This window comes from Notamacropus eugenii, chromosome 6, assembly GCF_028372415.1.
Source record: "Notamacropus eugenii isolate mMacEug1 chromosome 6, mMacEug1.pri_v2, whole genome shotgun sequence".
NCBI classification, from domain to species: domain Eukaryota; kingdom Metazoa; phylum Chordata; class Mammalia; order Diprotodontia; family Macropodidae; genus Notamacropus; species Notamacropus eugenii.
The window spans coordinates 151,274,235-151,296,258 of record NC_092877.1 but is presented as its reverse complement, the minus strand read 5'-3'; the positions used below and the strand labels follow the sequence as shown (position 1 = coordinate 151,296,258).

At 40.4% G+C, this 22,024-nt stretch overlaps 1 pseudogene; it reads left to right on the top strand.

Annotated features, from left to right (window-relative positions):
* Positions 1 to 2,303: 2,303 nt before the first annotated feature.
* On the top strand, positions 2,304 to 2,890 carry LOC140512162 (ATP synthase subunit O, mitochondrial-like; annotated as a pseudogene).
* Positions 2,891 to 22,024: the final 19,134 nt, after the last annotated feature.

Genomic DNA, 22,024 nt, shown 5'->3' with positions numbered 1-22,024 from the left:
ACTATCAGCATAAAACTGAATTTCATCTGCCTTCTTACTGAGCCAAGAATTCTGTATCTCTCTAAGTTTCCCTTGTACTTTACTTTTGATGGAATTAAATGCTGCCTTCTTAGAGATAGCTGAACTATCCTGCTGGTAAATTGTGTGGAGTTCTCATTTTTCATTCAACAGCTTCCGAATTTCCCCATCATTTTCACCAAGCCAGTCTTGTGTTTATGAGTGTTCTGACCCCGAAGAGCAAATGCAGTGCTATATACCAAATGGCTGAAAGCTGCCCACTCCTTTTCTGCTCAACTGTTGTCAACTATGTGTTGGCTCAACTTTCACTCAAAGTTAACAACAAATGGTTCTCCCTCAGAGAAGAACTCTAATCTGTTGACAATTCTTCTGGTAGTCATTTTGGCTTGGAGCTGCTGTTTTTGTTGAATGTGAATATTTAGCATGGAGAAGATAAGTCTATGATCAGTCCAGCACTCTGCATCACACATGGCCTTCATCACTCTCACATCCTATCTGTCTCTTCTCCTTATGATTACATAGTCTATTAAATGCCAGTATTTACTATGGGGGTACATAGCGAAGTTTTATTGCACTTAGGTAAATGAAAGACAGTGTTAGTGATGAAAAGGTCTTGAGATATGCAAGTCTTCAGTAGTAGCTGACCATTGCTGTTGCTGTTTCCAACATTCCTCTCTAGGACTCCCTGCCAAGTATGGTAGTCTGAGTCTACTCTAGCATTAAAGTCACCCAGAATTGTAAGCTTGCCCTCTTTGACACGTTGACAGGGTCTCCAGGTCTTCATAAATTTTTTCCTTGACTTCATCAGGGTTCATCATGATGGAAGCACAGGCACTGATGATGGTGTCATGATAGTTTCCTGCAAGTGGCAATCACATTGTCACGAGCCTGTTGTTAACTCCTTTTGGTAGATATACAGACTTGTTGACTATATTAGTTTTGATTTCAAAATATATGCCAGCTTCATGGTGCTCCCTTTCACTGTGGCCATTCCAGAAGAATGTGTATCCAGGTTCAATTTCAGTAAGGTGGCCTTTACTTGCCAGCCTTGTTTCACTCAGGACTACTATTTGTATTCCATGTCAACTGAGTTCTCTTGGAACAAGAACTGTTTGTGTTTCAGGTCTACTGGATTATGTGTTGTCTATAAGTGTGCATACATTCCATATGCCAATGGTGAGTGGAATTGTCTTTGCAGATGTTTTTGTAAATTTTTTTGTGTTTCAACCGTGGGGTAGGATCCTGCCTACCAAGGTAATCGGACCAGAATTGGGTAAGCAGACAATTTTTACGGCATCTTTTCTAGCCCCTTCCTCATACCAGGAGGTAAGCAATGATATCTTTAAAAGGCTACTCAGACACCCAGGGGGCTGCCGAATCCCCTGCTGTATCCAGTGAGAAGATGACCCTATGCCCCAGGATGCCTGTGCACAGGGTTATGACTACAGTTCCCAATATATCTGCACCTGCTGCTTCATCACTTGCCTGTCACCACAAGACTTTTTTAGATAGGTAAAAGTGGCAAAAATGGTATGGGTGATATCTTTTAATTCAATGTGTAAATTGGATTTAAGTGAGGCAGGGTTGCATGAAGGCATAGGTCTCACTGGTCCAGAGTCATCACAGTCTAGTAGCAGGACAGAATCAAGATGACTAGTGATGGTTCAAGATGCAGTGGACCACCTTGGTTTCTTCAATGTCTAACCAAGCTCTAAGTGCTCCACATCACCTACTTCAGCTGTGCCTTCATGGCTGTTGGAACAAATTGTTCTCATCCACCCATTTCACCAGGGGAAGCCTTTACATGCTTGGGGTAGATACCCCTCTTTGGTGCAGTAGACACTCACCAATGCATTTGAGACCCCTTGGTTGCCCTCAACCTGGTTTATCCTGTCTGCTGAAATGGTTTACCAGGGTGTGGCTGCTGTGCATGCTGCAGCTTTTTGGAGCCACATGTAGACACCAAAGGTGGATGAGCAGCCCTGAAAAGGTCTCGGCAGCCATCACACCAGAGGTACTGGTGCTGTCTAAACATACTCTGCACCCCATGTGTATATGGATAGATAGATAAAGATTAATAGATATAGATAGGTCTATATCCACGTAGATATATAATATACAGATACAAGTATGTGTATATTACAGATGAGGAAACAGGCCCAATGTCACACAGATCGCAGAACTTGAATTTGTGACTCCCAGGTCTTGGGGTTGCAAATGTAAATTACTCCCCACTGCCTCTTGCTTTGAAGAGTTTCATGAATCTACAGGGACCACAGGAGAATATGGTGGTACTTGGTATGTCTAGGACACTCCAGCAGGTATACTATTTCACTACTTCAGGGGCCATAGGCCTTCAAATGCATGGTCTAGAAGGCTGATATGCCACTGCTCTTTATTCTGGGAGATCTAAGCAGAATAAGAGAAGTAGAAAAGAAGTTACTCAAAGTGACAAAACTTTTGGAGGATTAGACTCTGTTACAAATCCCCATATAAAGCTATTAAGATAAAAACCCTAAGTGATATAAGAGCAAAACAGAAGTTTTCCCCCATCACGACCAACCTCATAAAATTGCTTGCTGAAAATGGTCACTTAAACAACACCCCAGGAATCATTTCAGCATTTTCTACCAAGATGAGTGTGCATCATGGAGAAATACAGTGTTCAGTTACTACTGCATCTACTTTAGATGACACAATTCTTTCAGAATTAAAAACAATCCTGAACAGTTTCCTAAGGAGAGGCCAAGTGCTGGAAATGGAGGTTAAGACAGACCCTTTCTTGATTGTTCGTGTAGGAAAGAAATATATGGATGTGTTTGCAAGAACCAATATCCAGAAGCTAAGCAGGATTATGAAGGAAACTGTTTGAAAGTCACATTTTTTCCACAGTTCATCAATGAAACTTCCAAAAGTTGTGGAGACAATGAAGTACTTGGAAAAATTTTTTTTAAAGTTTCATTACAACGTACAATATTTTGTTGAATTCTAGAACAAAGAATGGATTGCCCTCAACCATAAGTAGTGAAATGAAAATTCAGCCTGGGCTTAGGGGCTTTCCAAGCCTAGAATAACATGGTATATGTAATTCCTTCAGCTCATTCCTACCATTTCCCCTGGGTTTGGATGGCCTGTCCAAGAAATAAGTCATCTCTCACCAGAAAATGGAGCAAAAGAACTCAGAAAATAGTCATTTCTCAAGGTCTAGCACGCCCTCTGGTGTTCATTTGGTATAAATCTTTGTCCCCACTCAAAAGTCCTTTTCAATAGAGGAGACAAAGGAATCAATTGTGGTTTTAGACGCTGGAGAATGGGAAGCAAGGGAGGGAGGCAGTGGTCCCAGCAGCGTGGAGAAAGTACGGGGTTGAGTTCAAATCCTACTTCAGATACCTACTATGTGACCATGGGCAAGTCCCCTTAAGTCTTTTAGCCTCAAGTGCCCCACCTGTAAAACAGGGATTAATCATGGAACCTGCTCAGAGGGCTTCTGTGAGGAGAAGATGAGGCGATCTCTACAAAGCCCATCACAATGTTGGTTGTGACTGCTAATGGTTTTCACGGCCCAAAGGGCAAAAACAGGCAAAGCTTTGTTCCACCTTCCAGGCACTCCTTTACTCTTTTTCTAGCTTTAGAGAAACATTTCAGTCCCTCTGGAAAGAGGGTAAGATCCTCATCACACCCTTTCACCGTCTGAGAAAAGGAAAAGTTTTGACTTGTTCCAACCCTTTTATTACCCAGGAGATGCTAGATTAAGATGCCACGTGGATAAACAAAGAGAGAAAACACCCTGAGAAATCCTGCTTCTCTCTCAGATTGGGTTTCTCTACAGCTTCAGTGTCAATAGTGGGGTTGGGGGGTGGGGGAGTGGCGATGGGGTAGGAGGTAGGGAAGACCACATCTGCATGCCTTCTCTGCTTCCATAGAAACGATCTGAATGAGGTGAATTGATCTTGAAAGGGGAGAGGGAACTCTTCTCAAATCTGGTACCAGAACCCCTGGCCCCCCCTCCCCCCATTTTTTCAGTCACACCCTTCTGACCCCTCATGGACTCTAGAATCCTTAAGAGTGAAAGGATGCTGGGAATTTGGCAGCATCTTCTGCTTTAACACGGAGGGCCAGCCCTGAGTCATTTGTATTCAAACACCCTTTCTTCCCTTTGTTTCACACTGTGTCTTCCCTGGCTACCTCGCTGGGCTGGCTCTGGGCAAAATGGGGAAGCAGTTGCTTTGTCCTCTTCCTAGCTTCTATCTGAAGCTCCCGGTGAAACTATTTGGAGTTTTATTGCTAGTGGGGGCTTCTCTATCAATTGTCATCAACTCCTGTTGCTGGGGTGTTTGTCATAAGGTTATAGATTTAGAGCCAGAAAGAATTCCAGAGACAAGGAAGTCTTTCCCTTCTCCCCCTCCCTATTTTACAGTTGAAGAAACTGAGGCTTGAAGAAGCTTAATGAGTTGCTCAAGCTCAACAAACAATTGCCATACTGTGGTACTGAACCAAGTTCCTCTGACTTCCCAGTATCTTTCTTTCCACCAAAAAAGATGAGAAGGGTTGCCGCTCACCCATATTTGAATAATTGGGACCTCTTGAAAACTCAAAGGAAAGAAACTCTAATTCCTGACTTTATGATGACTGAAAAAGAGAAAGCTTTTTGGGTAGCCCTTTCAGTCACCCTGAAGGCAGACTGCTATACTATCTGTTTAGTATTTTTTAGTCTGTTTATTTGGACCTGAGACTTCATAGGTGTAAGAAATTCCTGGTATGGAAAATCATCAAAATTTATGGTCTTAGATGCCTGGAGCACTGAGAAATGACGGTCCCTGGCCAGTCATCTACTTCAGAAGGAAGACTTGGACAGTCCTTTGTAATGCTAAGCCTGATCCCTCATGAGGAACCAGTCAATGTTACAGGTGAAAGGGATCTTTGAGTTCTGCTAGTTCCATCTTCTTCAGTGCAGTTTAAGTCCATTCAACAAAAAATATTTATTGCCATGGTCACACTTTTGTAAGGCTGACAAAGAAGGAAGGAAGAAAAGAAGGAAGGAAGGAAGGAAGAGGGGAGGAAGGAAGGAAGGAAGGAAGGAAGGAAGGAAGGAAGGAAGGAAGGAAGGAAGGAAGGAAGGTAGAGGCTTCTACCCTCAAAAGAAAGATGAAATGACTTGTACTCAGTAAGTTAGTTGCAGGACCAGCATTGGACCATAAGGGTCCTGATGGAGAACCTCTGGATGCTATGTGCTCTACACCTTACAAATAGGATCCATCCTACTCCCTAACAGAGGGGAGCCAAGCTTAAATGCCTAGGAAATTTGATCAGAACGTTTTCTTACTGTTGGTAGATTGAATCCTGTTTAGACTTGCTTGTGCTAAAATAAACAAGTAGGCACTTCCCAGAAATTGGAACCTTCTTATCAACTAGAAGACATAACAAGCACAGCTCAGAGGGGTGCCTCACATTAATCAATTAATTAATTAATTAATGGTAAAGAATCACTTTCTTTGGGAAATGACACGTTCCCAGATTCAGTTTTGCCTGATTTTTGTCCACTTGGGCACAATTTACATCCAAGTTAGAGCTGAAGACCATCCATTTTCATTTCCTAGCCCCATATTCCTCCTAATAGTCACCAAAGACTTGACCTGGCTTTTGTGAGCCCTGGTCCTAATTTACTGTATCCAAGTTCCTTCACTTCTCTGGGCCTCAGTTTCCTCATCTGTAAAAATAAGAATATAGACTGTCAACTCCTTGAAGGTAGACACTGTTTTTCATTTTCTGATTCTCTATTCCCAGTGCCTTATGCAAAATAAATGAGTAATAAATGTTTTAGATTGAGTTTCGTGAGGCTGAGATCACATCATCCAGTAAATTGGGGAAGCAGTCTAACTGAGTGGAAAGAGTGATAGAATTGGAGTAAGAGAACTTGTGTTCAAACCTCGTTTGCCACCTGAGTAACCTTGGGCAAGGTACTTTACATCTCTGGCCTCAGTTTCCTTGTCTGTAAAGTAAGGGATTGGATTAGATGATCATGAACATGTCTTCCAAACCTCTGATTCTATCAGAACTCATCATCTTCCCCCCAACTCCTCTCATTCTCTTCATTATAACATTATCCTCCCAATCCTTTTCTTCTCTTTTCCTCCCCTCCCATTTCTAATTAGCTACCATCATTCCCTGGTGCTATTCCTCCTCTGTGCCCCTAGTTGTTCATTCTTGTTGCAACCATATCAACTCAGTTTTTTACCTTTTCTTGTACTGATCAGCTCACAGCTTTCTAATTCGTCATCCTGCTACTGGTCTGACTTTGACACTGCTGCCCATGTGGTTTTCCCATTTGGAATGTGGGCTGAGAGAATGACCCTAAAGCCAAGAGACTTCAAAGCATCCCTTGACAAGCCACCCCCACAAAAGGGCTTTGCCCCAATCTCTCCTTACTCATCTTGCCCTCCTTTGTAGTAATAATAACGTTTACATAGTGCCTTAAGGTTTACAGGGTGCTTCATAGATTTTCTTATTTGATCTTCACAAAACTGCTGTGAGATAGGTGATATTGGTACACTCCTCATTTTTATGTGAGGAAACTTAAGTGACTTGTCCAGGGTCATACAGCTAGCAAGTGGATGAGGCAAGGTTTGAACTAAGGTCTTCCTGATTCCAAGTCCAGTGCTCTATACACAATTTGTATTATCCTCATGCACACAACAACCTAGAACCCCAGCATTCATGTTGTGCTTTATGGTTTGTAAAGCTCTTGACCTACATTAACTCATTTGATTCTCATAGCAATTCTATGAGGTGGGTGTTATTATTATCCCCATTTTATAGATCAAGAAGTTGAGGCAAATAATGAAGTTAAGTGGCTTGCTTAGGGTCACATAGCTAAGTAAACGTCTGAGGCAGAGTTTGAATTCTGGTCTTTTGGACTCCAAAGACCTCCATTCAGTTCACTGTGTCACCTTGCTATGCCTCTATGTAATAAATCAAATATAAATTATTTGAGGGACAGAATTCTGTCAGGGTTAATTTTTGTATTCCTATACCCATATGATTGTTTATTAAATGTTTGTTGAATTGAATTTGTCCAAATTCATTGCAACAAAAACATAATGAAACAAACAAAAAACAATAAACAAAAAGAAATACATTGTAAGCTTGTTGAAAGCTGAAATTGTTATCATATTCAATTTCTCCAGCACCAAAATGACTTGCATACAATAGGTACCTAATAAATGTTGTATTGAGTTAAACTGGAAGAAACTCAAAACACCTACAGAATTTGGTTAATCCTAAATCTGGACACAGACATTTCACCAGTACCCTTTTCCCCCCTGGAATAAAATGACATGGGTATGAGACAGCATGAGGTTCAACAAGGAAGGAAAGACTTTTTTTTGCCTATCTCAGAATGCCTGATAGTCTTTTGGATTTAATACTGTTTGGTAAAAAGAGAGAAAATACTGCCCAGAAGTCAATGCTTAGGAGTTTACTATATCTTAGATCATGCCTATGAATCATGAAAATGAACATTCACCAATTTCCTTCGATGATAAAGATGTTTGGGGATGACTTCTCAAGGAATTAGTGTTAAAGAAATGCTGATTGGTGGAAAGATCATAGAACCAGTATTCAGATGTTCCAAGAATCTAATCCCAGTTATGCTACAAAGTAAATATATGACCTTGGACAAATCACTTCACTACTTTGTTTTCTCATCTGTAAAATGGGGACTTTAGGTTAGGTGACCTCCAGCTTTCAAGTTTGGATTCTATAAAAACCAATAGAACAGTTGATCTCTTCAAAGTTGAGAGAGAACAAGTGCCTACTTTTGTGGAAAGGACATTTAATGACCACATTTGGAAGATATTAACTTCCTACAACACTGTTGTCCAAATATGGTGCCAGGGCTGTCTGGAGCCCTGTATATTGCAGCCAGGTGTGCAGAAGATGTTATGCAATAGTGTGTCCAGAACCTACAAAAGACATTGTTCTGATGGGTCAGTAAAAATGTTAATGAACTTTCCATCTCCCCTCCCCATACCCATTTATTGAGCTCCCTACTTTCCCTCCCTCAGTTCCTTGGCATGCAAATTAATGTATTGTGTATTATGTCTCATGTATCGTAACAGTGATGAAGTGCGTCTCTTTGGACACATGCCTTGTTAATTACATTATCTATTCCCTCCTGGTTCCCACAGTTCCTATTATCATTTTCATTAATTTTTCATGGGAATCTATGTGTGTAGATGAACTCTGAGTTTGTTTGGCTGGCAGGCATAGACTTGTCATCTGAGGAGCAGGAGGAGAGGATGGGTGTGCCTGGCGTGAGGATGGAGGTTGGCAAACGTGAGCAGGATGATAAATGTTTTAGTGGGTCTTTGGACCCTGACAACCACCCTCTTCCACCAGAGACATGGATTTCTATCACATGGCCTTTACAAAGAGAGTCCCCATGGTGGGGCTGAAACTGGACAGAGCAATCCAATGGTTTTGTTTGTAAAACTAATGCTGAAGTTCGGACGTGGGACTATTCCAGGAATGGGTGTGATTCCAAAACATCCCAAGTTCTCCTCCAGAGACCTGGATGCATACTGTGACCAGTGTATCAGTAATCAGTCATTGCTCTGATCTCAGGAAAGATCTCTTAGAACACAAGAGTAGAGAGAGCTATGTTTGACTCAAGGCAACTTTGTTATCCTTGGTTGGCAGAGAAAGAGAGAGAGAGAGAGAGAGAGAGAGAGAGAGAGAGAGAGAGAGAGAGAGAGAGAGAGAGAGAGAGAGAGAGACTGAAGATTGAAATTGTTGGGGGAAGGGAAGGAGAGAAGAGGGGAGGGGTTCATCTGAGGAACAAGCTGTGCGAGTGACTAAACTAAAGGTGATGTAATAACTAATCTGAAGGCTTCCAACTGCTATAATTCTGTGTGAATAATTCTCATAATGACCCTTTACTCAGCAAGGATGGCATCCAGATAAGCAGACTGCTAGAGCCTTCTTGTCAGTTTACGTTAACAGTGCATGTATTACAACCTAACATGCATGATGTAACCCAACCCCACAATGTGACTGACACTTTCCAATTCAGCCCAAATGCCGGTAGGGGAAATGATGCAACTGGTACCTGTCCAGATCTAAAGATATCCAGGATTCCTTCATTTCCTCTTTGCTCTAGGGCTCCCTCAGTCTCTCCTTGCTTGCCTTATCCTCAGGCTACCCCTAGAATTTGCCAGGCTAGGACCCAAATGCAAGATAAGTTTGGGGGTACCCTTCTGGTCATTAACAGGCAAGAGGTTTTGACAGGGAGGTTCCTGGAAGGGGGAAATCTGGCCAGGTAAAGAGATATATCTGAAATGGTGGTATTTGTCCTTCATTTTTGAAGAGGACCATGACATCAAGATGACTTGCAGTTGCATGTCATAACTGGCACTTGACTTTGATTTGAGTGAAGGAGGGCTGTGCAAGGTCACCAGCCTCACTTTCTCCTCCTGAGTCATCTGGGTCCAGTGGCCTGAGATTCATCAGGACAACTGGAGATGGCCCAGGATGCAGTGTGAGACCCTGGCCATTTTAGAGTAAGGTTTTATCACATTCTCACTTTGAGTGAGATACACCCATTCAATGAATAGGCCTCTTTTAGTAGTTACTCAAAAGATGTCCCCTTTTAATGAAAAAAAAAATCAAACTGGGAGGGAAAGACCCTGAGGGTTCTTAGGTAAAAGAGAAACAGTTACTATTTAGTATTTAAATAAATATCTGAAATGGAGAGAGGGGTAATTGCTAATTTGCTATCTGAAAGCATCCCAAACAAGGTAAATAAAGGTGAGATGGTAGTTTTTTGAAGAAATTAGGAGTGAATCAGTGGGTGAGAAAGGTCAGGATCCCATAGATATAGAACACAAGATGTGAAACAGTCATTCCAGTAACATAAAGTTCTGTTGGGAGTAGGCTGAAGCCATCTCAGTTCACAGAATGCTCTCCCTCCTCATCTCCTCTCTGCCTCCCTGGCTTCCTTCAAGTCTCAGCTACAATTGAGACTTTCCTTCCCCCTTACTGCTACTACCTTCCCTCTCCTTCTTATTTCCAATTTATTGAGGATATAACTGCTTTCTGTATCGTTGTTTGCATTTTCTTTCTCTCATTAGCCTGTGAGTTCCCTGAGGACAGGAGCAATTTTTTACCTTTCCTTGGATTCCCAGGGCTCAGCACCTGGGAGATGTTTCACAAAACTTTATTTATTAATTGATATAGGATCATAGATTTATGAAGCAGCTGGTGGTGCAGTGGATAGAGCACTGGATCTGGAGTCAAGAAGATCCGTGTTCAAGTCCTTCCTCAGACGCTTCTTATCCATGTGCCTCTGGACAAGTCACTTACCCCTGTTTGCCTCAGTTTCCTCATCTGTAAAGCAAGAGAAGGAAATGGCAAAACACTTCAGTATCTTTGCCAACAAAATCCCAAAATGGAGTCAAGAAGAGTCTAAAAAGACTGAACAAAAACGTCATTTTACAGATGATGAAATTGAGGTCTAGAGAAGTGAGATTAATTACCTAAAGTCACATAGCTATTAAGAGCTTAATAAATTTTTGTTGCCTTTAGAATTCAACTAGTCCAACTTCAGCATTTTATAGAGAAAATGGGCCCAGAGAAATGAAGAGACTTGCCCAAGGTCACAAAGGTTAAAAAATGGTGGAGGAGAAATATAAACACAGATTTTCCTCTGACTATAGACTGGAGAATTTGTCCAATTGGTTGTTTGCATTAAGCCATTTGTTAATTGTTAGATAATTATCTAATGTTTAATTGCTAGTCATCTCTGTTGTTTCGAGGATAATTTTAGAAAATTGCAAATAAATATATCTGCCTCTCTTTCTCTTGCCATCTCTGCCTGGAATGCTCTGCCCCCTCATTTCTGACTCAGACTCAGCTCAAAGCTTGCTTTCTGCAGGAGTCCTTTCCACATTCTCCCACAATTAATGCCTCTCCTTTCAATCACCTTGCACATGAATATGTATTGTTTCAGTCTTATATTATTTTCTTCATTAAGAGGTATTCACCTTAAGGGCAGAGACTGTCCTTTAGCCTTCCTTTTATCTGCAGCACCTAGTACCATGCCTACTGGTGCCCATAGTTGCGGTGGAAGTTGTTGCTGGTCATTTCAATCATGTCCAACTCTCCATCACCCCATTTGCGTTTTTCTTGGCAGGGAGAATGAGTGGTTTGCCATTTCTTTGCACATAATAGGTAAGTGCTTCATATATGTTTTCTAGCTGACTACTTAAAAAATAGCGAATATTGATTTGTTTTGATACCATTTGTTTTGATGTCCAGTTCAACTGAAGAATAACCAAAGGGTAGGAAAGAAGATATTAAAGCAGAGGTGCCAGTCTAATAAAGTCCATATGAGTAATGTCATGATAGCCCAGCCAGAAGACTTAATGGACAGGAGCTTGTCTGACACTAATAGGAAGCAAAGCATCCTGGATTAGGAAGGATTGTACTCTGTCCTGATCAAGTCACCTCTGGCTGCACATTTTAACTTATGAGCATAAGAGAAAAAGATCTGTAGGAGAGTCAAGTGTGTCAAGATGGTGCCACATCAGCTGGAAGATCTGGGGATGGGTATTCTGGAGAAAAGAAGGCTTAGGAGGCAGGGGGTGGGAGTCTGAAGCTGTCATGCAGATTAGTCTTATTCTTAGCTCCCCACTAGACAGGGAAACTTGGAGCCATAAGAGGAAATTGTACTGAGGCGGAATGTAAGCTTCATTGTGGGAAAGTGTGTCCTGACTTCATTGTGGGAAGGTCAGTCACCTCACTAGCTGTGGGACCAAGGGCAACTCTCTCAGCCTCTCGGTATCCCAGGTAATGCTAGAAATTACAGAAGAGTAGCTAACCTGAACTGATGGAGGGAATTTTCACATTGGGAGTTTTCTACACTGATGAAAACAAGAATCCAGACCAATCAAATAAAGAAATGTCAGTTTTTGTCAAGTTTTTTCCTCACCAATTCCTTCCTGAACACAACTGATGGATGCCAAATTTGTGGGAAAGCAAAACTTTTGGGGGTTTAAAGTGCCTGGATAGCTCTGTTTCAAGTCAAGCCCACCCCTAAGACATTCACAGCACAATCCAGACTTGATTGGCATTTCATGATTGTCCACAATCTGCAGGAATCCCTCCCAAAGCCTAGAATGTTTCCTTTGGACAACAAAAAACGTACCCTCTCTCAACACCTCCCTCCTCCCTGTGCTCTGACTCCTTCAGCCCATTTCCCTAGGGCTGGGCTGCTTCAGGAAATGACTATATGTCAAGTGCCTGAGAGTCCATTAAGGTATCTGGCCCCAACTTGTTGGGGGTGACTTCAGTGCAGAGCCCTACCGACTGAGCGTTGTTTTGTATTTCTATAGGCTTTGCAAGGCAAGATCTCCAGGTTTAGGTACTTAATCCTACCAGCAACCTCCTCAGGCTGTTTACCTTAAAAAGGAGGAAATCTACTCAGTATCATGGGATCTTATATTTAGAGTTTGGGAGGGACTTTAGAAATTACATAGTCCAATTTCCTTATTTTACAGTTGAGGAAACTGAGGCCCAGAGAAGTTATATGACTTGCTCCAAATCACACAGGTAAGGAGGCAACAAAGCTGGAATTTGAAAACAGGTCTTCTGTGCTATTTCAAACACACCATGCTATTGCTTTTCCATAAGCAAAATCTGGAAATGAACTTGAAATTATGAGTGTAATATCGACTACTATCCCACCATCCTAGTAAATCACTGTCCATTCTACAGAAATACCCAAAATTTCCCTCTTTTTAAAAAATCACCAATTAAGGAGTAACACGGCAAAGAAGGTAGATCGATCGGCCTTTGATTCAGGAAGAACTGAGTTCAAGTCCAGTCTTTTATCACATTCTAGCTAGAAAGGGCAAGTCACTCCTTCTGTGGCCTGAACAACTCTCTAAAACTATTCATTGGGGATGATTTATGAATCTGCATTTGTGAATAATGTTTCTGCACAGAAATTCCCTATGCCGATAAAATTCTAAGTCTAGACTCCTCCCAACTCAAAAAAAAAAAAAGTGACGATAGCCTTAAAGCCTCATACACTCTCATTAGGCTAAGTATACCATTTAAGTATGAACTTAAACAACTGAAGAGTGTGTCTTTCTTTTGGGCATCTCTTTCTCAGGGTAGTCATCTTTGTAAACAGCACCTATAATGTGTAGGGTAGAGCCCAAGGGAGGGGGGATAACAAAATTTCCTATTATAAGTGTTCTCTAAAAACTAAAAGGGACTAGAACTCTGGCCTGGGGCCATATAGATGGGGAACTGGGTCACTCTGCAGACTCCCAGATTCCTAATCCCCAGCAAACACCTTTACCACCTAATGACATAGTCCAGCCCAGGGAGCAGTACCAAGTCACAAGGCTCCCCCCCATGCCAACTCTTAGCTCCTTTTGGGGTAGCCTTAGTTAATCTGCAAGTTTGACTACAAGCCAATGGGAACAGTTACATAATGCTGAAAGTTTAAGCTTGGGAGGAAAACACGCATATAAACCAGAGGCCAGCAAAAAGAAATAAGCCACAAGATTGGACAATGCTTTGGGGTTGCATGTTTTATTGCATTCTAAAATAATAAAGGTGGATTAATTATTATATCATCCATTACCTGAAGTTGTCCAAATGACTCTGGCATCAAACTAACTGCAAATTACCTGCCGCAGAATTTCAAAGAACAATTTTGGCTCCAAAGATGGGATATGAAAAAAACATCTCCTCCTTTGCAGAGATTAGGGGTCCATACATGTAGAAGATTGCATATATTGTCAGGTGTTTTTTTAATTTATTGATTGGTTTTGCTGATTTTTTTTCACCTTTTTCTTCTTTAAAAAATATGATATAAGCTCTTTGGAGATAGGAAGGGGAGTGATACAAGGAGAAATTTAAATAATATTTAAAAAATCAATAAAAGTTGAAAAAGCAAGATACTCACCATAGTCCAGTGCCCTCCAAATGCCACCTCCACGTTCCTTATCAATGCCAGTTATATATATCTGAAGTTATATCCCTCTCTTTAAACAATAGCAACAACTTCTGAGGATAAATGATACAAACTTATAAGAAATGTGAATATTTTAAAAACTTGAATAATTAATCTTTCAAATGTTATACTTGGATGAGTCTCAGGTCCCTCATATATAAAACAAAGGAATTTGATTAGATGGGCTCTGAGATCCTTAATAGTGCTTAATCTATAATCCTTTGCTCTACCACTTTTCAAACTTTTTGGTCTCAAGACTCCTTTATACTCTTTTTATTTCCAATTTTCTTTTATTTTTTGTTAATTTCTTTTAGTTTTCAACGTTCACTTCCATAAGTTTTAAATTTTTGTCCCCTCCCCCTCCCCAAGATGGCATGCAATCTCATACAGGCTATACATGTGCACTCCTGTTAATCGTATTTTCACATTACTAATGTTGTATAGAAGAACTGCCAATTTTCTTACAGTGTATTTATTTTATGCACATTACATGACGCTTCACAGGTCTGTGATCCCCTCCACCCCATTATAGTATGTTACAAGCCCTCAGTAGATAATCTTTAAAAGTTGCTATGACAGAAAAACTCACCACCCTGAAGCTATCATGGTAAGAAACCTCTACTAACTTCCCTAAGCTGGTTGGTTGGTTGTTGTCCTTCATCTTCGAAGAGGACCAAAATGACATCGCCATGATAAAGTGAAATTTCAGTGTGTCTGACTGTGGCTGATCAGACCAATACAAGCTTGGAATGCTCTATCACAGGTTGGGCACAGATAGTCCGTGTGAAGCTAGTCCTGAATCAACAGATGGTTCATCCCTGAAATCATGCACAAAACCTCTTAAGCTTGAGTTTCACTGGTGTAAAGCCTGTGAAAGACCAGGTTTACCTCCACAATATTACAAGAGTTTCCACAGAGGTTCATGATACATACAGATGTACCATGATAGACTCAATCAATGCTTGAGGAGTGCATGGAATGTCCAGCAACAAAGACATCCCACATTTTATTTCCTTCACGAGGCCTTTCCTGATCTGCTTATTTGCTGATGTTCTTCAACCCATCCCACCAAAATTACTTTGTGTTGCTCTGAATATTTTTTCTTTTCTTTTAAAAAAAATCTTTTATTTTCAATTCATGGAACAAAACAAGCATTTCCATAACACACTAGAATAAAAAAGATTATTGAAGATTATTAACTGCAAATCCACTATGTACAACTTGCTAAATTCCTCCAAATATACAACAGTTTTCATGTAAATTTCTTTTTCTCCCTTTTTCCCTCCCCCCCATTCACCCTAGAAATACCTACCATTAGACAAAAATAGGTATAAATACACACACACACACACACACACACACACACATGCACACACATATATATGCAAAACTATTGCATACATACTTCTATTTTATCAGTTCTTTTTCTGGATACAGATCACATCTTTCTTCACATGTCACTTATTTTCAATCTGTGTCTTTATAATAGCCAAAATAACTTAGTCATTCAAAGTTGTTACTTTGAAACAATGTTGCCATTACTGTATACAGCGTTCTCTTGCTTCTGTTCATTATCTCATCATATCATTATCTCATGCAAGTCTTTGCAAGTTTTTTCTAAGATCGTTAAGCTCATCATTTTATATAGCACAATAGTATTCCATCACAATCAAATACCACAACTTGCTCAGCCATTCCTCAGTTGATAGGAATGCTGGCAATTTCCAGTTCTTTGCCATGGCAAAGAGAGCTGCTATAAACATCCCATTGACATTTAAAGTTATAATTACTATTTGTGGATTTCCCTCCATCTTATTTTTATTCCCTATTTTCTTTCTTGACCTCTCTTTTTACCCTATTCTGGCTACCTTATCTTCTCTGCCCCCCTCACTTCACTCACTCCTCCAAGAGTCCTCCTCCTCCCCTCCCCCCACACTTTATAGTCTTAAAAATTATTGAGGACTCCAAAGAACTTTTTCTTTTGCAGATTATAGATACCATACTTAATAAATATAATATAATAAAAATAGATACCATTTACCATATTAGAAAAAAGAAAATGGATGCATTTTAAAATATTAATTTTATAATAAACCCTTTGCATGTGAATATAAATAAGATTTTAATAAAAATAGCTATTTTCCAAAACAAAAAACAATTAATGAGAAGAGTGACACAGCTTTAACATATTTCTGCCAATCTCTTTAGTGTCTGGTTGGAAAGATTCTGGATTCTCCAATCTGTTTCTATATTCAATCTGCTGCAATATCTCATTAGTTGGAAGTATGTGAAGAAAATCTGGCCTCACATGGATATGTAGATGGAAAAGGAAGGAAGGAGCCTTTTGGAAGGCAAATAACATCTTAGTCATACTATGAAAATGGTTCTAACCTCATGGACCTTCTGAAAGAGTCTCAGGGACCCCCAAAAGACCACACTTTGAAGATCTCTAATTTAGTCCATCTCTCATGAAGCAGACCTCTCTCCTTTGGGTAGCAAGGGATAAGACTAGAGGTACAGAATTCAGTCCAAGCCAATCCAATTTATTTCAATAAGCACCTACTATATGTTAGGTCCAATGATAAACATTGGAAATACCAAGTCAAGAATGAAAGTGTTCCTGCCCTCAAGGAGGTTATTTTCTATTGGGGGGATAAAATATGAACTCAGATAAAGAAATGCAAAACATAGATAAATTAAAAACGAAATAATTTTGAGATCCATAGGGACCCATTAGCAACTGAGGAATTCAAGTAAGGTCTTTTATAAGAGATGGCATTGGTGGTGAACCTTGAAGGGATCTACGGATTCAAAAGGCAGAGGTGAGAAGGAAGAACACTGCAGAAATGAGAGACAGCCTTTGCAAAAACAAAGAGGGGGTAAATGGAATTTCATGTATTGGCTGGAAGTTTGAGAGGCTTGGCAGGAGCACTGCCAGATCCATGTTTGTCGCTGATTTTTGTTTTCCTGTATTTGTGGAAATTCTGTAAATATATTTTTATAAAATATATAACAATTAATTCAAAATGGTTGTGACCTGAATATTGAAGATCATGTCTTAAAAAATGAGAAAATAAGCAGGTCATGTAACTTTTATAGATACAGCTGGGGGGTGAGTGAATCCTTAGGAAAACAAGATGCTTAGGTACAAAAGATAAAATCAGTAGTTTCAAATACATGAAATTGATAAAGAATGACTAACATGTTTATACTCTTTGACCCAGAGGTTCCACTGCTAAGCATGTACTCCAAGGAGGTCAATGAGAACAAGATGTCCCACAGATCACGTAGTATTTGGAGCAGCATTTTTTTTTGTAATATCAAAAAACTGAAAACAATAATAGATACTCATGGGTTGGGGAATAGCTAAACACATTACAGTGACATGAATGTAATAGAATATTACAGGGATGTAAGAAATGACAACCATGATGAAATCAGAGAAGCATGGGAAGGGTAGCCCACAGCAGGACAAATCACTGGCCACAAAGCTGCCATGGCACTCAGGAGATAGATAACAAGATTTCATTGATATTTATCATCTTTGCTTATCATCCCTAACTGTGAGTGTACTCCCAAAGCCTTGTCCTGGCTTGTCCACTTTTTTCTGTCTATACTCTTTCTTGATGACCATGAGTTCAGTTATCATTCCTATGCAGATGACTCCTTAATCTCTATTGTGCTCTATCTTGAACCCCTCAAATAGAACGCATTATCTGCTCCTTTCCCTCAGATCTACTTGCTTCTTCCAAGCTTCCCTCTTTCTAATAAATTCACCATCTTCCTTCCAATATCCAAGCTCATAGCCCAAAGAGACTCAAGAAATTTGAAGAACCTGGTGCTCTCATCTCTCCCACCAACTCTCCTCAACTCCACCCCTCCCCTTCCAGAGGCCCAAGGCATCTCCTCTCACCCATGAGGAGAGAGTCCTATGCCTAAGGGCTTTGGAACTTGGGTTAAAATAGTGATGTAAGCAGTAGAATGTAAGATCCGTAACTGCAAAAGTTATTTGTGCTTTTTCTCTTGAATCCCCAGATGTATTATACTATCTGGCACTTAGTAGGTGCTTAATAACTGCTTACAAATTGATTAATTTATTGAATGAAGATATATGTATTAATTCTCCAGTAAAGTGTGAGCATCTTCAGGGATAGAGTGGTGTGTTAGGAAATTCAAGTCAAGAATCATTTATTATGGGCCAGGCACAATCTTTGTATCTTCTCCTCATCATCCATCCTTCCTCCCCTCACTGGTGGCAGTCAAAACATCTGGATGATACTAATGATATGCCCATCGCAGATGCCCTTTGGACATTTAGGAAGAGAGTTGGGAAGCCCAAGAAAAGAAAAAAGGCCAGAAATGGATATCCAGAAATGACATTTAATGAGAGAAGAATGACTTCAGTGAAGAAAGACATAGCCAAGGAAGTGTCTTGGCCTGTGTGTGTGTGGGTGTGTGGGTGTGTGTATTCTTTTCTATCTCTTCAGATTAGTCACAAAATGTTAGAACCAGAAGGCAGTTTAGAGAGGGATTTAGTTCATTCCCTTCATTTCTTCAGTGAAAGAAACTGAGGCTCAGAGAAATGTAGTGACTTGTCCAAGGTTAAACATTAATTCAGCAGTGGATTTTCTATCAATATTTACCTTGTATCCTTTTAAGCCATTTAGGTGGGTTTTTTTTAAAAAAAAAAACTAAATAAATACATTTTTCTACCATCTCCCATTTTATTGATAAACATAATCCTGGCCTAGCAAACCTCACAAGGAGGCTCAACTATGACCAAAGAATTTTCCTTTTTCCCCCTTCCTTCCACTATTCCTTGAGGATCATTTGTAAATCTAGGGAACCCAAGGTTTGGGAAGAAAACAAGAAAAATAGCCTAGAAAGTGCACCACACAACAGACTAGTCACCGAACTGAAATTATTTATAAGTTATGTGTGTGTGTGTGTGTGTGTGTGTGTGTGTGTGTGTGTGTGTGTGTGTGTGTGTGTGTGTACAAGTGAGGGAGGAGTGGTGGAATTACCTGAGTCCTACTTTCACTGCTGATGTGACCTTTTCTATCCTCTAATGGGAAAAGATTTTTTTACCATTTTAAATTCTCCTTTTTCATGAAGGGAATGTGAGACTGACTATACAAAGTTGAAATCCACAAGTGCTCACCTATATAAGCCAATAAAGGGGTAATGCCAAGCCTCCTTCTCCTCTGACCAACAAAAACTATGTCTCTATTGATGCACCGGTTGACCACTAGTCACCATTTTCAGCAAGGCCCTGTAAGACCTGGGCCTAGTCCCTTAACTTCTCTGGGTCTCATCTGGTTCCTCATCTGTAAACTGAGGTGGGTAGAATAGATGACCTTAGAATCTAAATCAACACTCCGATGATTCTTTTTGTTAAATCCCTTTGCCCTCCACTCCTGACATTTCCTCCGGATGCCCCCATACCTAGAACACTCTCCTCCATCTGTTCCACCACCGACTTCCCTGGCTTCCTTTGAGTCCCAACTAAAATCTCTCCTTCTCCAGGAGAACCTTCCCTGCCCCCTCTTAATGCCCATGTTTCCTCCCCATTATTTCTTATTTATCTTGTATATAGCTTGCCTTGTGTATATTGCACCATAAATGCCTTCAGGCCAGGGACTGTCTTTTGCCCCTTTTTGTATCCCCAGAGATCAGGACAGTGCCTGGCACACAGTAAGTGCTTAATAAATGTTTTTTGATTGAAAAGTCAGAATCAAAACACGGAGTTTGAACCACTCCCTAGTTGTGTGGCTGCTTTAAGACATAGGTGATTTTCTCACAACACTGAGATGGGTAGTGCAGATACGATTATTGCCCTCCCAAAACAATGACAGAACTGAATTTAGAGCCAGGAAGACCTGAGGTCAAATCCTGCTTCTGATATGGACTGGCTGTGTGACCCTGGGCAAGTCACTCAACTTTTTCATGCCCCTGATAGTACTATAAGACTATAAATTTCAGGAGAAGTGATGAGTGATCTATAGGGATAGAGGGCAGTTCTCCAGGCTTGTGCAACCTCTGGTCTGGACAAATAAATAGTGATTTGTATTTACATAAGGTTTTAAAGTTGCCAATGTACTTTATATACATTGTGTGTGTGTTGGTCCTTCTTTGCAGAAGAAGACCGTGCCATCAGAGAGATGATGACATGACTTGCACTTGACTTTGTTTTGAGGGAGGGAGGGCTGTGCAGGTCACCAGCCTCACTTCTCCTCCAGAGCCATCTGAATCCAGTGACCAGATATTCATCAGGATGACTGGAGATGGCCCAGGATGAGGCAATTAGGGTTAAGTGACTTGCCCAAGGTCACACAGCTAGTGAGAGTCAAGTGTCTGAGGTGAGATTTGAACTCAGGTGCTCCTGACTCCTGTACAGGTGCTCTATCCACTGCACCACCTAGCTGCCCCTTTACGTACATTATTTTCACACTTAAGGAAGGTATTGTTTTTACCCCATTTTGTAAATAAGGAAACTGAGGCTAAAGGAGGTGAAATAATTTGATCTTGAGTAGTCATACAGCCAGTTAAATGTCTGAGCTAAGACTGGATTTTGTGTATCTGAGAACAGGGTTTTTATAGTTCACCATACAGCTCCTCTATACCTTACTTATTGCTCATTCTCATCTTCACAGTTGTTATTTTACTGTGTGATTACTGGCAAATGAGTTCACCTTTCCAGAGCCTCCATTTCCTCATCTGTAAAATGGGGATGGGGATACTTACACCTGCTCACAAGTTGCTGTTAGCCAGTCAATCAATAAACATCTGTCAAGCACCTACTATGCACCAAGCCCTGTGGATACAAAGAAAAGCAAAAGATAGCTCTTATTCTCAAGGAGCTCAGGGTCTAATGGGGAGAGAACATGACAACAACTATGTACAAACTATATAAAGGCTAAATTGGAAAGAATGCACTTTGCAAAAGCCTAAAAGCCTATAAAGTGAGTGGTTATTCATTATTCATTATAATGTGTAAAAACATTTCACAAGGTCATAAGTTTTAGAGGTGGAAGGAACTTCAGATATCATCTAGTTGAACCCTCTCATTTTACAGATGAAGAAACCGAGGTTTACCTATTGGTTGTAGCTACTAGGTATGGATAGGAGTGGGGAAACAGATTGGGGTACATGGATGTAATGGCATTTATTTCACCATGAGAAGTAATAGATGGACAAGAAGAATTCAGAGAAGTTTAGAAGACTTAAATGAACTGACACAATTTAGACAATGACCACCATAACACAGAAACACCAAAGACTTCAGAGCTCCAATCTCTTTGGTGACCAAGTGTGACTTCAGAGTACTGAGAGTGAACAAGTTTCCCAACTCCCTGAGGAGATGAGTGGATAGGTATGGAAGAAGGCAAACATTTTCAGATATCAAGCAATCAATAAACATATATTAAGTGTCTACTGTGTGCCAGGCACATAGTGCTAAGCTCAGAAAAATTAAAAAGAAACAAAAGACAATCCCTGTCTTTTACATTCTAAGCTTACAATCTAAAGGTGACCAAAATGTGTTGTTTTGTGTTGGTTGACTGATCATTCCTTAGAGGAGAGATTTCTATTGCAAGGTGAGTAAGATTGATGTGAAAAAAGAGTGTGAATAAAAAAATTTGAAAGAAAAAGAGAGATCGCGTAGGGAGCTGAAATGATATACACTCTCTACCTCACAAGGTTGTTTCAAGGAAATAGGGAATATTCTTGTTTTTGGTCCTGCTTGGATTAGCTGGCCCCTGAGGTCCCTTCCAACCCTGTGGTTTTGTAGCTGTGAAATCTGGGTGTAAACCTTAAGGTGTAACTGTGAGCACTCCATAATAATATTGAAATGTGAAATAGTCTTGATAGGAGTAAAAAAAGTTAAGTCCTTTGATAGCAGATGCCAATTTCCTAGATCCCATTTACCAGATCAAATCACTTAATCTCCCCCCACCTAAGTTTCCTCTGTTGTTATGATGAGAG